The 12,357-nt window shown below is 47.5% G+C and overlaps 2 non-coding genes across 2 annotated transcripts in view; both read left to right on the top strand.

Annotated features, from left to right (window-relative positions):
- Nucleotides 1–11,619: 11,619 nt before the first annotated feature.
- On the top strand, nucleotides 11,620–11,774 carry LOC131270138 (5.8S ribosomal RNA). Its single transcript, XR_009179268.1, has one exon. It is a non-coding gene; the product is annotated as a 5.8S ribosomal RNA (ribosomal RNA).
- Nucleotides 11,775–12,261: 487 nt separating this feature from the next.
- Nucleotides 12,262–12,357, top strand: part of LOC131270151 (large subunit ribosomal RNA) — a 4,091-nt gene continuing 3,995 nt past the window's right edge. The window contains exon 1 of the ribosomal RNA XR_009179280.1: nucleotides 12,262–12,357. This exon is cut by the window's right edge and continues 3,995 nt beyond it. This is a non-coding gene — a ribosomal RNA (large subunit ribosomal RNA).

Here is a 12,357-nt window from a genome sequence, read left to right as displayed (position 1 = left end):
CCACATCAAGCAAGGCAAAGTACCTAGGTGAACCCTAGGAAGAAACACGGACCAAGTCAGATGGCCTAAGTCAAGAGTGCAAGTGACCTAGGCAAAGTTGTATGACGGTGAGGACCCTGAAAAATCTGGTTAGTGTAGTTTAGACAGGGGAGGTTTTTGGGTCGGCTGAACCTCCTTATTTTGGGTTTTGACCTCCTCAAGAAGCTACACCTAGGCAAACTGCCTAGGGTGAAAGTGCGAAGACCAATCGAATAGTAAGACAAGTTTTGACCGATCGCCCTAGGCAAGCTTGTATGAAGAAAGGGACCCTATGGGTCATATGGAAATACATGAAAAATCGGCTAAGTCCCAAAATTGGGATGTCTGAACTACACTAAAAAGTTACCACATCAAGCAAGGCAAAGTACCTAGGTGAACCCTAGGAAGAAACACGGACCAAGTCAGATGGCCTAAGTCAAGAGTGCAAGTGACCTAGGCAAAGTTGTATGACGGTGAGGACCCTGAAAAATCTGGTTAGTGTAGTTTAGACAGGGGAGGTTTTTGGGTCGGCTGAACCTCCTTATTTTGGGTTTTGACCTCCTCAAGAAGCTACACCTAGGCAAACTGCCTAGGGTGAAAGTGCGAAGACCAATCGAATAGTAAGACAAGTTTTGACCGATCGCCCTAGGCAAGCTTGTATGAAGAAAGGGACCCTATGGGTCATATGGAAATACATGAAAAATCGGCTAAGTCCCAAAATTGGGATGTCTGAACTACACTAAAAAGTTACCACATCAAGCAAGGCAAAGTACCTAGGTGAACCCTAAGAAGAAACACGGACCAAGTCAGATGGCCTAAGTCAAGAGTACAAGTGACCTAGGCAAAGTTGTATGGCGCTGAGGACCCTGAAAAATCGGGTTAGTGTAGTTCAGACAGGGGAGGTTTTTGGGTCGGCTGAACCTCCTTATTTTGGGTTTTGACCTCCTCAAGAAGCTACACCTAGGCAAACTGCCTAGGGTGAAAGTGCGAAGACCAATCGAATAGTAAGACAAGTTTTGACCGATCGCCCTAGGCAAGCTTGTATGAAGAAAGGGACCTTATGGGTCATATGGAAAATCCATGAAAAATCGGCTAAGTCCCAAAATTGGGATGTCTGAACTACACTAAAAAGTTACCACATCAAGCAAGGCAAAGTACCTAGGTGAACCCTAAGAAGAAACACGGACCAAGTCAGATGGCCTAAGTCAAGAGTACATGTGACCTAGGCAAAGTTGTATGGCGCTGAGGACCCTGAAAAATCGGGTTAGTGTAGTTCAGACAGGGGAGGTTTTTGGGTCGGCTGAACCTCCTTATTTTGGGTTTTGACCTCCTCAAGAAGCTACACCTAGGCAAACTGCCTAGGGTGAAAGTGCGAAGACCAATCGAATAGTAAGACAAGTTTTGACCGATCGCCCTAGGCAAGCTTGTATGAAGAAAGGGACCCTTAGGGTCATATGGAAATTCATGAAAAATCGGCTAAGTCCCAAAATTGGGATGTCAGAACTACACTATAAAGTTACCACATCAAGCAAGACAAAGTACCTAGGTGAACCCTAGGAAGAAACACGGACCAAGTCAGATGGCCTAAGTCAAGAGTATAAGTGACCTAGGCAAAGTTGTATGGCGCTGAGGACCCTGAAAAATCGGGTTAGTGTAGTTAAGACAGGGGAGGTTTCAGGGTCGGCTGGACCTCCTTATTTCGGGTTTTGGCCTCCTCAAGAAGACAGACCTAGGCGAATTGCCTAGGGTGAAACTGCGAAGACCAATCGAATAGTAAGACAAGTTTTGACCGATCGCCCTAGGCAAGCTTGTATGAAGAAAGGGACCCTTAGGGTCATATGGAAATTCATGAAAAATCGGCTAAGTCCCAAAATTGGGATGTCAGAACTACACTAAAAAGTTACCACATCAAGCAAGGCAAAGTACCTAGGTGAACCCTAGGAAGAAACACGGACCAAGTCAGATGGCCTAAGTCAAGAGTATAAGTGACCTAGGCAAAGTTGTATGGCGCTGAGGACCCTGAAAAATCGGGTTAGTGTAGTTAAGACAGGGGAGGTTTCAGGGTCGGCCAGACCTCCTTATTTCGGGTTTTGGCCTCCTCAAGAAGACAGACCTAGGCGAATTGCCTAGGGTGAAACTGCGAAGACCAATCGAATAGTAAGACAAGTTTTGACCGATCGCCCTAGGCAAGCTTGTATGAAGAAAGGGACCCTATGGGTCATATGGAAATTCATGAAAAATCGGCTAAGTCCCAAAATTGGGATGTCAGAACTACACTATAAAGTTACCACATTAGCAAGGCAGACTTGTATGAAGAACGGGACCCAGGTGAAAGTAGCAAATATCCCAAACCGAACATGTATATTATACACACAAGAGTACGAACATAAAGGAACACGGACCAAGCGTGCCGAGAGAATCGGTACTATAGAGCCCTCGTGGTTCTACACAAAGACTTTATGTTAGGGGTTCAAGCCCCATAGTACTCAAACGGTGACAGTAGCAAATATCCAAAAACGAACTGGAATTTACATTCTGTTGGTCATGCGGTCGTCCAAAGGGGTCTAGTATCCTGGGATGACAAGCATCACGGGCACAGTCTCGTATCAAAACAGTCGAAGAGGCCCGCGAAAGCTTGCTTTCCATGGCTATGCGATGCACAAATTGAGTTTCTCCGTAGTTATACACAGCGCACAGGTGAAAGTAGCAAATATCCCAAATCGAACATGAATTTTATACACACAAGAGTACAAACATAAAGGAACACGGACCAAGCGTACCGAGAGAATCGGTACTAGAGCCCTTGTGGTTCTACATTGAGAGCCCTCGTGGTTCTACATAGATACTTTATGTTAGGGGTTCCAACCCCATAGTACTAGAACGGTGGAAGTAGCAAATAAACCGAACGTGGAATTTACTTTCTGATGGTCATGCGGTCGTCCAAAGGGGTCTAGTATCCTGGGATGACAAGCATCACGGGCACAGCTCGTATCAAAACAGTCGAAGAGGCCCGCGAAAGCTTGCTTTCCATGGCTATGCGATGCACAAATTGAGTTTACTCACCGTAGTATAAAACGAACGAACCGAACCTATCCGAGTAGGGATAATGGGCGCAGTAACATACTTCTGTGACCCAGCGAGAGTTGAACGAGGTGACATGAACTGTCAGTGGCTTATATCAGATGGGATACATACATGAGATTGCTTTCAAATCTACACTCGAAAACCTAACCAAGTAAAAGCGAACGTGGGGAGGATTCGAAACTGGTAACGAAATCTTAAGCTGGAAAGAGTCATCACTATGGATACATATTATGCGAAACCAATCAAGTGCTCATTACTGATCCAAAACCGAAGAGCACTAGTGAACACCTTAATCTCACCCTAGTTCACATCCAAGTGATCGACCACGTGTGTGAAGCAAAGACCAATCGAATTCCTCAATGGACCGAACACTATGAACAAATGGCCAAAAACGTTATAACTATCCAAACATACTACTATCTAGCGAAAGTCATCACGATGGAACCATACCATGATCTTTAACCTATAGCGCTCACCATATTCCTACCCAGAGTGCAAGTGAACAGATTGCCCACCCTTACCCAGTTCACAACCACGTGATCGACTAACATACCGAGGTTACCACAAGTCAAAGTTATACGTTTACAAGCGCAAGACCAATCGAAAACCCCGAAAGCAATCTCGACCCAAAATGTATTATCCGTGAGTGTAGTCGAGTCTCGTACTCGTCATCTGTAATCGTCGGATAGAATATCCAGTACACGGTTGTCTTTCCAAATGAAATCTACATACAGAACTCGCTCTTGGCAAATGGGTGGCAATGGCGCAATCAGGAGCGAGTTCCCGTCCGGGTGCCAAGTGATTGGCAAATGTCTGGGGGAAAGCAACCATATATTGATTTGTCTGTTAGTGTACTGGGTGTTTGAGGTATGTAGTATCCACGCTTGGTTGGGTGTGTCAGAGGACCATGGATGCGTTCACAACCCCAATTGGGGTACATCGGGAATGATTTTGTGGAACCGATGTGCCCGGCACACACTAAGTTTTGTTGCAAGTTAATAGTGTGCCATGTCCGGGGGGGTTGTGATTAAACTCTGGTGAATTGCGTACTGTGGTGATTGGGGTATGAAAGCCCCGCAGTTGCAATGATCGGACGCGCCTAGCGTGTCCTTTAGTTGATGGTAGGGAAATGAAGGCCCTTGTCAGCTCACCTAAGTATTCATGGAAGTTTGGCATAAGGTCGCTGTGGTAGGGGTATGAAGGCCCCGTCAGCGCATGCACAATCGGGCGCACGAGCGCTTAGCGGAGTCGAATGCCGCTCAAGTGCCTGTCCGGTGCATCGGGTGTGTGTGATACGAGGGCAATGAGGTTCGCACGGGGGCTCGCCTCCCGTGTGCTACCGGACTTGACAACATATAGAACGTGGTGTTTGCTCCTCCGGGTGCAATGGGACAATGAACATTCGAACGCAAAGTCGGAATTCTGGTTGATCCTACCAGTAATATACGCTCGTCTCAAAGGTTAAGCCATGCATGTCTAAGTACAAACAGATTTAATGTGAAACCGCATAAGGCTCAGTATAACAGCTATAATTTACGAGATCATCAACCTAGTTACTTGGATAACTGTGGAAAATCTAGAGCTAATACATGCAACATGCCAGGACCCTCGCGGGAACTGGTGCACTTATTAGTCAAACCAATCGCGGGTTCTCCGTGTCATTGAGTTGAAGTCTGGATAATGATGCTGATCGTATGGTCTCGCACCGACGACAGATCTCGCAAATATCTGCCCTATCAACTATGGATGGTAGTATAGAGGACTACCATGGTTGCAACGGGTAACGGGGAATCAGGGTTCGATTCCGGAGAGGGAGCCTGAGAAATGGCTACCACATCCAAGGAAGGCAGCAGGCGCGTAAATTACCCAATCCCGGGACGGGGAGGTAGTGACGAGAAATAACAATATGAAACTCTTTAATGATGTTTCATAATTGGAATGAGTAGAGCATAAATCCTTCTACGAGGATCAAGTGGAGGGCAAGTCTGGTGCCAGCAGCCGCGGTAATTCCAGCTCCACTAGCGTATATTAAAATTGTTGCGGTTAAAACGTTCGAAGTTGATACTTGTCCAACACAGTCCGGCTCCGCCGACCCGGTCAACCCGTGGTCGGTGGGCCAAGTCGGAATCTGGTTGCGACTCAATGGTGTGGTAGGGCACCAAGTCTGTGTCATGGTGTGCCCTTCAACGGGTGCAAGTGTAACATAGAGCTCGACCGCTCACGTTTACCTTGAACAAATTAGAGTGCTTAAAGCAGGGTGCCCAAACGCCCTAGAATAATCTTGCATGGAATAATGGAATACGACCTTGGTCTAATCTTTCATTGGTTTGTACTCAGACCGGAGGTAATGATTAACAGAAGTAGTTGGGGACACTAGTATTACGGCGCGAGAGGTGAAATTCGTAGACCGTCGTAAGACTAACTAAAGCGAAGGCATTTGTCAAGGATGCTTTCTTTAATCAAGAACGAAAGTTAGAGGATCGAAGGCGATTAGATACCGCCCTAGTTCTAACCGTAAACGATGCCAACTAGCAATTGGGAGACGCTACAACCAGGTGCTCTCAGTAGCTTCCGGGAAACCAAAGTCAGGTTCCGGGGGAAGTATGGTTGCAAAGTTGAAACTTAAAGGAATTGACGGAAGGGCACCACAATGAAATGGAGCTTGCGGTTCAATTTGACTCAACACGGGAAAACTTACCAGGTCCGAACTTATGGAGGTGAGACAGATTAATAGCTCTTTCTCAAATTTAAGGGTAGTGGTGCATGGCCGTTCTTAGTTCGTGGATTGATTTGTCTGGTTAATTCCGATAACGAACGTGACTCACATATGCTAACTAGAACGCAGTCAGCGTTAATGCGTCGATGCCGATTGGAACGGGTTAGGACCTTTCGGTGGAGTATGACCTGACACCTTCGCTGTTCGTGTGCGCAAGTGCACTTACGGTACGCTGCTTAGCAGGACAATTTGTGTTTAGCAAAATGAGATCGAGCGATAACAGGTCCGTGATGCCCTTAGATGTTCTGGGCTACACGCGTGCTACAATGTGGGTAGCAGCGTGTCTCCTATTCCGAGAGGAACGGGAAATCACTCAAATACTCACTTAGTAGGGATTATGGATTGCAATGGTCCATATGAACTCGGAACTTCTAGTAAGTGCTGGTCATCAGCCAGCGTTGAATACGTCCCTGCCCTTTGTACACACCGCCCGTCGCTACTACCGATGGATTATTTAGTGAGGTCTTTGGAGATGATCGTTCGCTGGATCCTCGTGAACCGCGTCTGCTTTATCGAAGTTGACCGAACTTGATGATTTAGAGGAAGTAAAAGTCGTAACAAGGTTTCCGTAGGTGAACCTGCGGAAGGATCATTAGTGGCCAAGTGATCCTTCCAGAAGTCCGAACCTGCGGGTTGAGACTTCGGCACAAGTTGCCATATGATAATTGACGAAACACTATAGAAGTCCGAACCTGCGGGTTGAGACTTAGGCACAAGTTGCCATATGAACATTGACGAAACACTATGAAGTCCGAACCTGCGGGTTGAGACTTAGGCACAAGTTGCCTTATACATGACTTCGAACAAATACACAAGTCCGAACCTGCGGGTTGAGACTTAGGCACAAGTTGCCTTATACATGACTTCGAACAAATACACAAGTCCGAACCTGCGGGTTGAGACTTAGGCACAAGTTGCCATATGAAAGTTGACGAAACACTAACAAGTCCGAACCTGCGGGTTGAGACTTAGGCACACGTTGCCTTATACATGACTTCGAACAAATACACAAGTCCGAACCTGCGGGTTGAGACTTAGGCACAAGTTGCCTTATACATACATTGGCCAAATAAACAGAAGTCCGAACCTGCGGGTTGAGACTTAGGCACAAGTTGCCATATTATATTCGATCAAACACTAAGTAGTCCGAACCTGCGGGTTGAGACTCAAGACCGTAACAAGATGTCACTATACAAGTCCGAACCTAAGGGTTGAGACTTAATGCGATCTAGATACCAAGTTGACATCCAATACCTGTTGAGCAAAACCAAAGATTCCCTGTTCTCGAATGATTACACTATATAACAGGGAATCTTGAAGAAATCAAGCAAGCGTGAAACAAAGTCATCACTTGGGCATGCTCGATAGCCAACCACATGACCTTAACCTAAGAGAGCATGCAAACCACATGATACCTATAAACGATTAACCCGCCCTAGTTCAATCGTTCACCAAGTGATGACTTCAGTATGGCTAAGAGAAAAACTTTTAAATGGGAAAAACTCTAAGTCCGAACCTCCGGGTTGAGACTTCCGCGTCGGAGGTGGGCGCACCTCCTATCCGAAAGATGGTGAATCAGGGGTGTTCGATCAGCAATGGTCGGATGCCCCGTCGTAGTCCAACTATGACAATCAAAGTCAAGACCTCCGGGTTGAGACTTTCCGCGAGTACAAGCATAAAGGAACACGGACCAAGCCGTACCGAGAGAATCGGTACTAGAGCCCTCGTGGTTCTACATTGAGAGAGCCCTCGTGGTTCTCATTAGGGGCTTTATGCAAGTCGTACTCAATACTGTGGTGTGAAGTATAAAGTATAGTCCTCGCCTGGTCCACGCTGCTTCGGCGGTCCTGGGTAAGATAGTTAATTCTAGCTTGCCCTATAGTGGAATGAGGACACTTAATGCTTCGTCTTTTAGCGGCGGCTAGACTCCTCCTCACGGGGAACGAGTTGACGCGCACAGCGGCGGCTTACGCACTATGGCAATCATGGATGCCTGAAGATTCCGTGAAGTTCTCCCCTGGTCCACGCTGCCTCGGCAGTCCTGGGTAAAATGGAATATTTCCAGCTTGCCCTATAGTGGAAGAGGACTATCCAACAATACAAAGTCAAGACCTCCGGGTTGAGACTTTCCGCGTCGGTGGTGTCGCGCACCGCCTATCCGAAAGATGGTGTAACAGGGGTGTTCGATCAGCAATGGTCGGATGCCCCGTCATAGTCCAACTATGACAACCAAAGTCAAGACCTCCGGGTTGAGACTTTCCGCGTCCGGAGGTACGCGTACCGCCTACCCGAAAGATGGTGTGCTTCTGGGGTATTCGATGAGTCGGATACCCCGTCGTAGTCCAACTATGACAATCAAAGTCAAGACCTCCGGGTTGAGACTTCCGCGTCCGGAGGTACGCGTACCGCCTACCCGAAAGATGGTGTGCTTCTGGGGTATTCGATGAGTCGGATACCCCGTCGTAGTCCAACTATGACAATACAAAGTCAAGACCTCCGGGTTGAGACTTCCGCGTCGGAGGTGCGCGCACCGCCTACCCGAAAGATGATGAATCAGGGGTGTTCGATCAGCAATGGTCGGATGCCCCGTCGTAGTCCAACTATGACAATCAAAGTCAAGACCTCCGGGTTGAGACTTCCGCGTCCGGAGGTACGCGTACCGCCTACCCGAAAGATGGTGAATCAGGGGTGTTCGATCAGCAATGGTCGGATGCCCCGTCGTAGTCCAACTATGACAATCAAAGTCAAGACCTCCGGGTTGAGACTTTCTGCGAGTACATGCATAAAGGAACACGGACCAAGCCGTACCGAGAGAATCGGTACTAGAGCCCTCGTGGTTCTACATTGAGAGAGCCCTCGTGGTTCTCATTAGGGGCTTTATGCAAGTCGTACTCAATACTGTGGTGTGAAGTATAAAGTATAGAGTCCTCCACTGGTCCACGCTGCTCCGGCGGTCCTGGGTAAGATAGTTCATTCTAGCTTGCCCTATGTGGAAGAGGACTCAATACCCTACCTGTTGAGCTTGAAACAAAGTCATCACTTGGGCATGCTCATATTGCCATACAATATTCCATTATCTACTAATGAGCATGCAGCTATATGATTATAACCTGTAAACGATTACCCCGCCGTAGTTCAGCGCTTCAACCAAGTGATGACTTCAGTATGGCTAGTGTGTGAAGTATAAAGTATAGTCCTCCCCTGGTCCACACTGCTTCGGCGGTCCTGGGTAAGATAGTTAGTTCTAGCTTGCCCTATGTGGAAGAGGACACCATACTTAATACTGTGGTGTAATGAACAAAGTATAGTCCTCCACTGGTCCACGCTGCTTTGCAGTCCTGGGTAAGATAGTTAGTTCTAGCTTGCCCTATGTGGAAGAGGGCATACAAGACAAAGTATAGTTCTCCCCTGGTCCACGCTGCTCCGGCGGTCCTGGGTAAGATAGTTAATTCTAGCTTGCCCTATGTGGAAGAGGACTCAATACCCTACCTGTTGAGCTTGAAACAAAGTCATCACTTGGGCATGCTCTATAGCCAATCACATGACATTAACCTAAGAGAGCATGCAGCGTATTATCCCAATGCAAAGTAAACGATAGACTCGCCCTAGTTCAGTGCTTCAACCAAGTGATGACTTCAATTTGGCTAGTGTGTGAAGTATAAAGTATAGTCCTCCCCTGGTCCACACTGCTTCGGCGGTCCTGGGTAAGATAGTTAATTCTAGCTTGCCCTATGTGGAAGAGGACACCATACTTAATACTGTGGTGTAATGAACAAAGTATAGTCCTCCACTGGTCCACGCTGCTTTGCAGTCCTGGGTAAGATAGTTAATTCTAGCTTGCCCTATGTGGAAGAGGGCATACAAGACAAAGTATAGTTCTCCCCTGGTCCACGCTGCTTCGGCGGTCCTGGGTAAGATAGTTAATTCTAGCTTGCCCTATGTGGAAGAGAGCATACATGAACCAAGAACGAAGGTTATGATCGAGGAATGATTCGACAACTAACCGATGGTATGAAATGTGAAGAATTCAAGCAAGCACACAATCAAGTCATCACTTGGGCATGCTCGATAGCCAACCCTATGACATTAACCTAGTAGAGCATGCGAAAACCAATATATATGTAAACGATGCCCCTCCCTAGTTCAGCGCTTCAACCAAGTGATGACTTCAGAATGGCTAAATCAAATCGGTTCAAAACATACCATCGGTACCCTATTGAAACACACAAGTCGATATCAAATCTCATGATTGTGTAGTCCTCCACTGGTCCACACTGCTCCGGCGGTCCTGGGTAAGATAGTTCATTCTAGCTTGCCCTATGTGGAAGAGGGCACATTACTCAATACTGTGGTGTTATGAACAAAGTATAGTCCTCCACTGGTCCACGCTGCTTCGGCGGTCCTGGGTAAGATAGTTAGTTCTAGCTTGCCCTATGTGGAAGAGGGCATACAAGACAAAGTATAGTTCTCCCCTGGTCCACGCTGCTTCGGCGGTCCTGGGTAAGATAGTTAATTCTAGCTTGCCCTATGTGGAAGAGAGCATACATGAACCAAGAACGAAGGTTATGATCGAGGAATGATTCGACAACTAACCGATGGTATGAAATGTGAAGAATTCAAGCAAGCACACAATCAAGTCATCACTTGGGCATGCTCGATAGCCAACCTCATGACATTAACCTAGTAGAGCATGCGAAAACCAATATATATGTAAACGATGCCTCCCTAGTTCAGCGCTTCAACCAAGTGATGACTTCAGAATGGCTAAATCAAATCGGTTCAAACCATACCATCGGTATCCTATTGAAACACACAAGTCGATATCAAACCTCATGATTGTGTAGTCCTCCACTGGTCCACGCCGCTTCGGCCGTCCTGGGTAAAATGGAACATTCCAGCTTGCCCTATGTGGAAGAGGGCACATTACTCAATACTGTGGTGTGAAGTATAAAGTTCAGTTCTCCCCTGGTCCACGCTGCTTCGGCGGTCCTGGGTAAGATAGTTCATTCTAGCTTGCCCTATGTGGAAGAGGACACTTCATACTTCGTCTCTAAGCGGCGGCTTGACTCCTCCCTACGGGGAACGGGTTTACGCGCACAGCGGCGGCTTACGCACTATGGCAGTCATGGATGCCTTACGTTTCTATGAAAAGTGTGTTCCTCCCCTGGTCCACGCTGCTTCGGCAGTCCTGGGTAAGATAGTTAGTTCTAGCTTGCCCTATGTGGAAGAGGACACGTAGACTTACTGTGGTGTGAAGTATAAAGTTCAGTTCTCCCCTGGTCCACGCCGCTTCGGCCGTCCTGGGTAAAATGGATTCATCCAGCTTGCCCTATGTGGAATGAGGACACTTTATGCTTCGTCTCTAAGCGGCGGCTTGCTCCTCCCTACGGGGAACGGGTATACGCGCACAGCGGCGGCTTACGTTATGGCAGTCATGGATGCCTTACGTTTCCATGAAAAGTGTGTTCCTCCCCTGGTCCACGCTGCTTCGGCAGTCCTGGGTAAGATAGTTAGTTCTAGCTTGCCCTATGTGGAAGAGGACACGTAGACTTACTGTGGTGTGAAGTATAAGGTTCAGTTCTCCCCTGGTCCACGCCGCTTCGGCCGTCCTGGGTAAAATGGATTCATCCAGCTTGCCCTATGTGGAATGAGGACACTTTATGCTTCGTCTCTAAGCGGCGGCTTGCTCCTCCCTACGGGGAACGGGTATACGCGCACAGCGGCGGCTTACGCAAGTTAGTCACCCTCGGCAGTGGATCACTCGGCTCATGGATCGATGAAGACCGCAGCTAACTGCGCGTCATAATGTGAACTGCAGGACACATGAACATTGATAAGTTGAACGCATATTGCACGTCGTGGGAACCTACCATGATGTACAGATGACTGAGCGCTTATATTTGAGAAATGTATCGCATACATTTAACTACGCCGTGACACCCGTCACGAGACGTGCACCATGATGTTAACTAGGGTCGCGACGACCCGCTAGCATTCAAGAACCCGTGGTTTACAATATACTGGCATTGGAATTCGAAGTATTTAGAGCGTCCGTGTTCCCGCGTGAGGCGGAAGTACGAGGAGAAGGCGTGCTTGTGGTGTCTGTGGTGGTGTTTACTGATGTCTAGCTTCAGCTTATTTATTTATTTAAATAGAAGCGAAGATGTCAAAGTAGCGTCGAAGCAGCAGCGGTAGCACAAATGATTCAAGTATGGAAGTTGACCAAAGGAACACAAACAAACTAGCGTATGGGCAATGGAAGGTATCAGTGAGTTAAACCACACGCGGGCTAACAGCCCGTTAACCGAGTCCAACGGTACATATTGGACATTGAAACAAAGTAGTCGCAAGCCAGATGTGACGATAACAACCGCAAGGTACATAAGCCTCAGTTCATGTGTGACAACCCCCTGAATTTAAGCATATTAATAAGGGGAGGAAAAGAAACCAACCGGGATTCCCTGAGTAGCTGCGAGCGA

This window comes from Anopheles coustani (genome assembly GCF_943734705.1).
Source record: "Anopheles coustani chromosome X unlocalized genomic scaffold, idAnoCousDA_361_x.2 X_unloc_15, whole genome shotgun sequence".
In the NCBI taxonomy this organism is placed as follows: domain Eukaryota; kingdom Metazoa; phylum Arthropoda; class Insecta; order Diptera; family Culicidae; genus Anopheles; species Anopheles coustani.
The sequence above is the reverse complement of the archived record's forward strand: the minus strand, read 5'-3'. Positions and strand labels throughout refer to the sequence as shown.